This window comes from Myotis daubentonii, chromosome 11 (genome assembly GCF_963259705.1).
Source record: "Myotis daubentonii chromosome 11, mMyoDau2.1, whole genome shotgun sequence".
Lineage (NCBI taxonomy): Eukaryota > Metazoa > Chordata > Mammalia > Chiroptera > Vespertilionidae > Myotis > Myotis daubentonii.
Window position 1 is genome coordinate 78,804,504 of NC_081850.1, and position 7,631 is coordinate 78,812,134.

The following is a 7,631-nucleotide window of genomic DNA, read 5'->3' on the forward strand; positions in this document are numbered from 1 at the left end:
CGTTATCTGTCCGCCCAGAACATGCCGCGCTTCATCTGTGGTTGTTAGCGGGAGCATTGGGAAGGGCAGTTGTTCATCTCACGCGCTGGGAAACTAAAATGCTGAAATGTTTTACTAACGCTGCACGTTGGGGAAGGTGAGGCTCACCGAGGCCCATGAGCGCAGCCTAGCTGCTGGTCCCGCTCTGCTGTGGGGTCTGACCGCACGACGGCACTGAGCGCCGAGTGCAGGCTGTTCCCACCCGCAGAGGAGTGCGGTGCGCCCAGGGCCCCGGGGGACGCAGCCTGCTCTGTGGGGGTCTGTCCCCACTGTTATCACCTAGGGCAGTGATGGCAAACCTTTTGAGCTCGGCGTGTCAGCATTTTGAAAAACCCTAACTTAACTCTGGGGCTGTGTCACATATAGAAATTTTTTTATATTTGCAACCACAGTAAAACAAAGATTTATATTTTTGATATTTACTTTATATATTTAAATGCCATTTAACAAAGAAAAATCAACCAAAAAAATGGGTTCGCATGTCATAGGTTCGCCATCACTGACCTAGGGCATCTGCCTCATTCAAAGAGCGTGACCTCCGGAGTTTAGCGTGTGCTCTTTCGGTCCGTGTGGAACTGAAGAGCCTGCCCCCGCCCCACCTGTTCTCACGAGGCCCCGCAGCCACGGAGCAGGGGGCAGTGCCTGGGACGCACACCGCCAGGCACGGGCTGTTCCTGCACGTGGAGCTCCCTAGTCTACACAGGAGCTTTCCTGAGACAAAGGGATTTGAATTTTGATGGGCAGCTCATGATGAGGCTTCGCTTGAAAGGGAGCACTGTGACTGGTGCCTTCTGCCTCGGTGTGTCGTCCTGTCGACCGACACGCAGGCCGAGCCAGTCTCCTGCCTGTCTGTCTCCCCCGGAGGCGCTTTTTTATAAATAGAAGCTGGTTCGGCCTAAACCCTTGACCTCAAATTCTCTGCCTTAATCCTCCATCGAGGTGGCATGTGGCAGTGCTCCACAGCCCGTATCAGCTGCGCGCAGCCGATAACGCCCAGCACGCACCGTCGGCGGGGAATGCAGTGCTGGCGTGGGAGCCCTCTCCGCTCCTTTTTTGGGGTCAGTTACACTGGTAGGTGGCAGGGGTCATCTCAGAGCGCAGCCAGCCTGCAGCCCCTGAAACCCAAGCTTCTGGGTATGGGCCGGGAATGCACCACGGCTCCAGCCTGCCCAGGGAGGAGCCTTTCCCTGAGGGGGTGGGCAGGGCTGGGGTGAGTGGGGGCTGGGCCCCGGGCTGGGCCCCAGTAAGGAGAAGGGACCACAGCTGCTCAGGGCCGCAGTCACAGTTGGCTTCGCTATGTCTCTTGAGTAACTTGGGAAAGGCAGGAAGGAAAGGGGGTGGCGGTTTAAGGAGCTGGTGGTTTTGCGTGGCTTTTCTAGATGTAAACGTTGTGTGTTCATAATCGGTGCCTCTGATGGCAGCAGGACAGAGGCCAGGAGTCGGGTTTCCCAGGCACAGGAAGAGCCCACGTGACACATGGGCGTGGTCAGGTCCCCTTCGTGCCGATGCACCTGCAGCGGTCCCCTTGGCCTGGCCCCTCGGATTGGCCGGCTGCACGCCTTCAGTTCTGCTTTCTCCTGAGGCGTTTCAGGTCAGGCCTTCCGGGAAGGACGTGCAGCGGCCGCGGACCCTACCCCTCAGTAGCTCTGAGACAGAACCAGGCACTGGGCCTCCTGTGAGGGCTTTTCCCTCGGGGTGAGATGGAGGCTGGAGCACAGCCGGGCAGGGTGAGGGTGGGCAAAGTGAGCATCTGGCCCCATGTGCGTGGTTTCACGCCTTATGGGACCTTGCCCTGCATCTGGGGCAAACAGCCCTTGGGGGCATCTTCCCCCTGGTGGTGGCCCCTTGTCCGACACAGAGCCCGTGGTGAGGGGTCAGCCCTGGCCGCAGCAATGACGCAGGAGCGCTCAGGTCTGGGGTTCTGATCCAGCAGCGCTGGGTGGGGCCCTCGAATCTGTGTGTGTGACCAGCTTTGCAGGTGATTCTGGTGCAGATGGTCCGGGGCCACACTGAGGCCTTGACCACAGTCACTGTGACTCCATCCCCCGATTCTGAGAGTCGGACGCCCATGGACGTAATTATTTTGCCACTAACCCAGGGAAGGGGCCTTCCTGAAACTTAAGTGGGACACAGAGTTTCACTTCAGCTGTCCTTGGGCACCTGCTCAAGAACATAGGTGAAAGCACAGGTGGCTGTCCCCTCCTGCCCTTCAGACAGCTCTGCAAGCCTCCTGGGAAGTGTCCCCACCCTGGCCAGCCTCCGTCCTTCAGGACAGTACTGTGGGGGGAGGAGTGACCCTGTGTCCGCCAGCCTGGCTCCCAGTCCTCCTCCCCCCAACCCCCAGGTTCGTCAGCTCGTGGGCTCCCGTCCACAGTTCCCCATGGACACCTGACTGGTGCTGTCGGCATCTGCTGGTTCCTACACCCCTCGCTCCTGCTGCACGGAGAGCAGGGGCGCTGCTCTCCCTCCTTCCTCGCCCCGGCTGTTCCTTCATCGCTCACGCATGGACAGAGCAGTTGGCCTGAGGTGGTTTTAGCCCTAACCCCGGCTGGCTTCAGTGTTTCCTACGGGAGTTTATTCTGAGCCAGAACTAATGGGCTCCCTGGTCACACAAGTTGGGGAAAGAACGGACAGAACAAAAATTAATAGCTCTTTACTGAAGACTCCTTAGAGTCTTTAACATTCATGTGTGCTTCGTCAGTCAATGAAGGGAGGTCGCTGCCATTTCCAAACCGTTCTGACCTGGAACCGTCCTGCTGGCACCAGGCTCCTCGGGAACGGTTTGTCGCTGGGGTCGCCGGGCAGAAGCACCGCTTCCTCCCACAGGCTGTGCCTAGCACATCCCTCCCTGTGCCGTCCACCCTGGGGCAGCGCGGGTGTGAGCTGCGTGGGCCCACTCCCACTCGGAGTCCAGTGGCCCACGCGGGTCAGCCGTGTTTTTGAGCCTCAGTTGGGAATCTGCGGCTCTGGGGGCTGACCTCAGTGGCGGCCGTGGTTGCACCCCGAGTCCGTGTGTTCGATTACAATAGCGGTGGTTCACTGGGTGATCCTTCGCGCCAGATACTGTCCATCCTAAGTGCTTCTCGGACATTTTCACATTCGACCTACAAGCGAGATGCCATAACCCACATCTTCCGTGAGCACGGGAGGCTGAGAGAATGAGCGGTTTGCTGAGTCTCGAGTCAGGTAGTGGTGGAGCCAGAGGGAGCCCCGGCTGTGCCACACCCCTGCCCTCTGCTCGGCCGGCCACCCCGCCTTCCCCAAGGTCGTCATTCGTCTTAGAGGAAATACCAGGTACTGGCACCAGGGACTCTGCTGAGCCCTCACCACACAGCTGTCCTGTCCACCCCGTGGAAGTGAGCTGACCGTGGACGTGGACCACAGCAAACATTCCGCCCGTCGTGTAGTTTTTGCCCCTCCTGCTGGCTCCAGCCTTGTACGTGGTCATTGTCTGTCTAAACCACAACTCCAGGAGGGAGGGGCAGAGGCTGAGTCTGTAGCAACATGGGGTGGGCACGCCCCACACACAGATGGGCCTGCCAGCTTTCCGGTGAGGGAATCGGGTCTGGAGGAAGCAGCTGGCCGCACGCCCTCGGCCGTCTAATCCCCTCCTTCCTCTGCGCTCTCTTCCGGGGTCTGGCTTGAGGTTTTCCAGTCCCACAGGAGGTCAGACCCACAGCGCCATTGTTCAGACCCACTCTGCTTATAAATAGAACCCTGTCCATTCCGCAGCCCTGGCCGGAGATTCTCCACATTGTTGTCAGCCCTGGACCGCCAGCTGCAGAGAAAGGGCCTCCGTCAGGGAGGGGCGGCAGGCGGGGCCGGCAGCATGCTGCAGTGGTGCCCAGCTCCCCTCGCATGTCCCTCCAGCACTGTCCGCCGGATCAGAAGCAGAAGTGCTTCCCAACCCTCCGAGGCTGTGACAGCCGTGCCTAGGCTGGACCGTCCGCCTGGGAATCCTCACCATGGCCTGCGGGTCACACGTGCGGTCCCCCTACCTCTCCTGCCCCCTCTCACCGTACTCTCCAGTCCCTCGGCACTTGCTCTGCTCCTCCAGTGGCCTGTCTGGCCTCGGCCCAGTGCCCCGCGTGCGCCCCTGCTCGGCCTGCAGTCAGTGTAGATCACTCCCTTGCCCACCGCCTCCCTGGGCTGCCTGCCCTGCTCCGCTCCAGCAGCTCCGGTCCATTCTCCCCCTGGTTAGGTGTGTGACTGGTTGTTTGATTGGTTTGTCTGATCTGCCCCTCCCCCCAGACAGACAGCTCCATGAGGGCAGGCACCTTGTCAGCCTTGTCTCAGCCCTGGTGGCTCCAAGAGGCAGCAAGAGGCAGGACCTGTGGGATAGATGCCCCCCTAGAATGACTACCAGACCCCCGCCCTGGCCGGAGTTTCTCAGTGGTTAGTGTCGGCCTGGGCACAGGAGGGTCATGGGTTCGATTCCCAGTCAAGCGCACATACCTGGGTTGCAGGTTCAATCCCCGCCCCTAATCTGGGTGCATGTGGGAGGCAATTGATCAATGTCTCTCACATCCATGTCTCTCTCTCCCCCATGCCCCTCCCTTCACTCTCTCTAAAAATCAATGGGAAATATATCCTTACTCCTTGGTAGAAGATTTTTTTTTAAAATATATATTTTTATTGTTTTCAGAGAGGAAGGGAAAGGGAGAAAGAGAAACATCAATGATGAGAGAAAATCATTGATGTGCTGCCTCCTGCACACTCCCCACTGGGGATTGAGCCAGCAACCCCGCCTGTGCCCTTGATCAGAATCAAACCCAGGACCCTTCAGTCCGCAGGCTGATGCTCTATCCGCTGAGCCAAACCAGTTAGTGCGGTGGAAGATTAAAAAAAAAAAAGCCAGACCCCCGCAGGAGATGAGGAAGTGGGGGCAGGGCTTTTACAGAAGGTTCAAGGGCATGGAGCCAGCCCATCACACCAGGGCCACAGCAAGGCCAGCGTCAGAGCCAGGCCCCGTGCTGGCCCAGACCTCCCGGCAGTGGCCTCTGGTTCTCACCAGCCCAGGGAGGCGCTAGCTTGCAGCCGGAGCAGCTGTCCGTGGCTTACAGTGGGTGATGAGCACAAACTGGACACAGACCCGGGACGAGGCTATCCTCCACCACTTACCAGCTGGAACAGGTGCCCGTGGCCCGAGCTAAAACAGGGCCAATGCCACAGCTCAGGGCAGGTATGCGCAGGGCGCGGGAGAGTGCCTGGCACAGGCACGGCCAGCTCACAGGTGGCTTCCCTGGCTCGAGCGGACAAGCCCCAGTGCCCCTGCCCTGAGTCCACGCCCACAGTGTTTTCACCCAGCAGCGTTCACTTCAGGACCCAGACACCCCCTCCCCCAGGAGGGACGCCCTCGGGCAGGGCTAGCGCAGGGAGAGGACCCCTTGCACCCTGGCCTGTGGCAGGTTTCTCCCTGCAGACAAGAACAGACACGCATGCTCACTCCCCCTGCCTGTCTTGCCATCCCCCAGCTCTCCAGCTGGCTGAGGGATGCCCAGCGAGGAGCAGGAAGGGCCGCATGCCGGGTTTGAGTCACTGGCTGCAGCTGACGGAAGGGGTTGTGTGAGCGGATGGAGCAGCTTGTCACCCGCCAATATTGTCAGCATTTAGAATCCTCAAGTCTTGGACGTTTGCTTTTCAGTTTCATTCTCTGTGTTTTGGGAAACCAGCATTTGCCCCTGCGAAGGTAAATGAAACTTACAATTATGTCACAAGGTTCTGCATGTGGTAATTTGAGGGGGCAGCCTGGGTTCCTCCCCCAGGCCCTCTTGCCCGGGCCCAGAGGGAGCGCCTCTCTTTCTCAAATGGCAACAATTGCTCTGAGCCGATTCCCGGCCTGGACTCGGGCTTCAGGCAGCTGACCTGGCTGAGCCCTGATGCTTGTCTATAGGGACTTTTTCATGTTGGGCCGTTCTGGAAACGAATAAACATCGTCTCTGAGACATTCAAGCCAAGTGGTGCTCGGACTCTGCTGTGTGGTGGCCAGCGTCACGGATGGTGGGGCCAGTGTCGCTGTCCAGAAGCACTTCCCCCCATGCCGGCCCCCTGGCAGCACGCATGCACCTCGTGCCTTCTCCTGGCGGCCAGGGTCCGGCTGTCGCAGCCACGCACAGTGTACCCAGGCCCTTTCCTCACCACATGTGTTGGCTGTGAGCTGTGTGTTCAGGGAGGCAAAGCTGGCCCGGGTGGGAATTAAAGAAGCCCAGTGTTTTAGGGCTGAAGGTTATCTTGTTTGATTTCCTCCTTAAATATAGAAAGGAGCCCTCGCCGGTTTAGCTCAGTGGATGGAGCATCGGCCTGTGGACTGAAGGGTCCCAGGTTTGATTTTAGCAAAGGGCACAGGCCCCGGTTGTGGGCTCGATCCCCAGTGGGGGGCGTGCAGGAGGAAGCCGATAAATGATTCTCTCTCATCATTGATGTTTCTCTCTCTCTTCCTCTCCCTTCCTCTCTGAAATCAATAAAGAAATATATTAATATATATATAAAGGAACTGAGACCCAAAGAGGGAAGGAATTGTTTATTGGTTAAGACCATGGATGTGCCTTGGTTTGGGTTCCGTCCTCACTGTGTGATCTCAGGCCAGTCACTTAACCTCTCTGAGCCCCAGTTTTCATTTCTGTAAAAAGGGAGAATGGTACTACATTCATCTAGATCTGTTTGTGGATACTGAGAGTCATGGATAAGCAAGTCCTGTTGTCTGGACGTCGCGGTGGCATTAGGCCTGAGAAGTCTAGTCCGGTATAAATACCAGCCCATTGCCCTCACTCTCAGGCAGCCCGTGCGTGGTTAACGCCGAGCACAGCCCCTACGTTCCTCCAAGTCCAACAGGCGGACGGGCCAGGTGTGCGTGTCCTGGCTTCGGGTTGAGAAACGGGCGTGCGAGGTCAGGCGGCCAGCGGGCCTCACTCCGCAAGTCAAGTGGCCGCCAAGAATAGCACGGGCTGCTCACTGCGTCACTCGCAGTAAACACCCCGCGTGCCGCCCTTTGTCTGTTGGATTTGAAAGGGACCAAAAATATGAATCAAGGCCAAGCCAGTGGAGGAACTGACCCTGTCTGCGTCTCCCTCCCAGGGACAAGGGGGCAGGCCCTGCCTGGGCGGAGCGGGCGGCAGCGCCAGGACCCGTGTCAGTCGTGTGAGTGCCTCTCGGACACAGGCTCAGGGATGGAGCTCATTTGCTGGGGGGTGTGTGCTGGCATCTAATGGTTCCCATCGGCCAGTGCCAACGGGCTGGGCGCCTCTTCAGCGTCACTCTGGGCCCTCTGCCCCGCCGTTCGCTGGGAGAATCGGGGTGTGGAAGGGCCGGGTAGTCTCAGAAAAAGCAGTGACTGAGCGGACACACGAGGGCTGTTGGAAACCAGCCCAGCTCTGCCGCTTCCCAGCTGCGTGACCTTTAGCAAGTCCTTTGACCCTTCCCGAGAGTCCGTTTCCTGGTCTGTAAAAGGGGCAACGCACCACGCGATGTGATGGATGGTGACCCGAAAGGGCCACGGCCTCGCCGGCACTCCGTTTGGAAGGCAGGCTGTGGCAGACATCCCGGGGCAGGTGGGCGGCCCCGCCCGGACAGCAGGCTCTCCCAGGTCCCGGCTC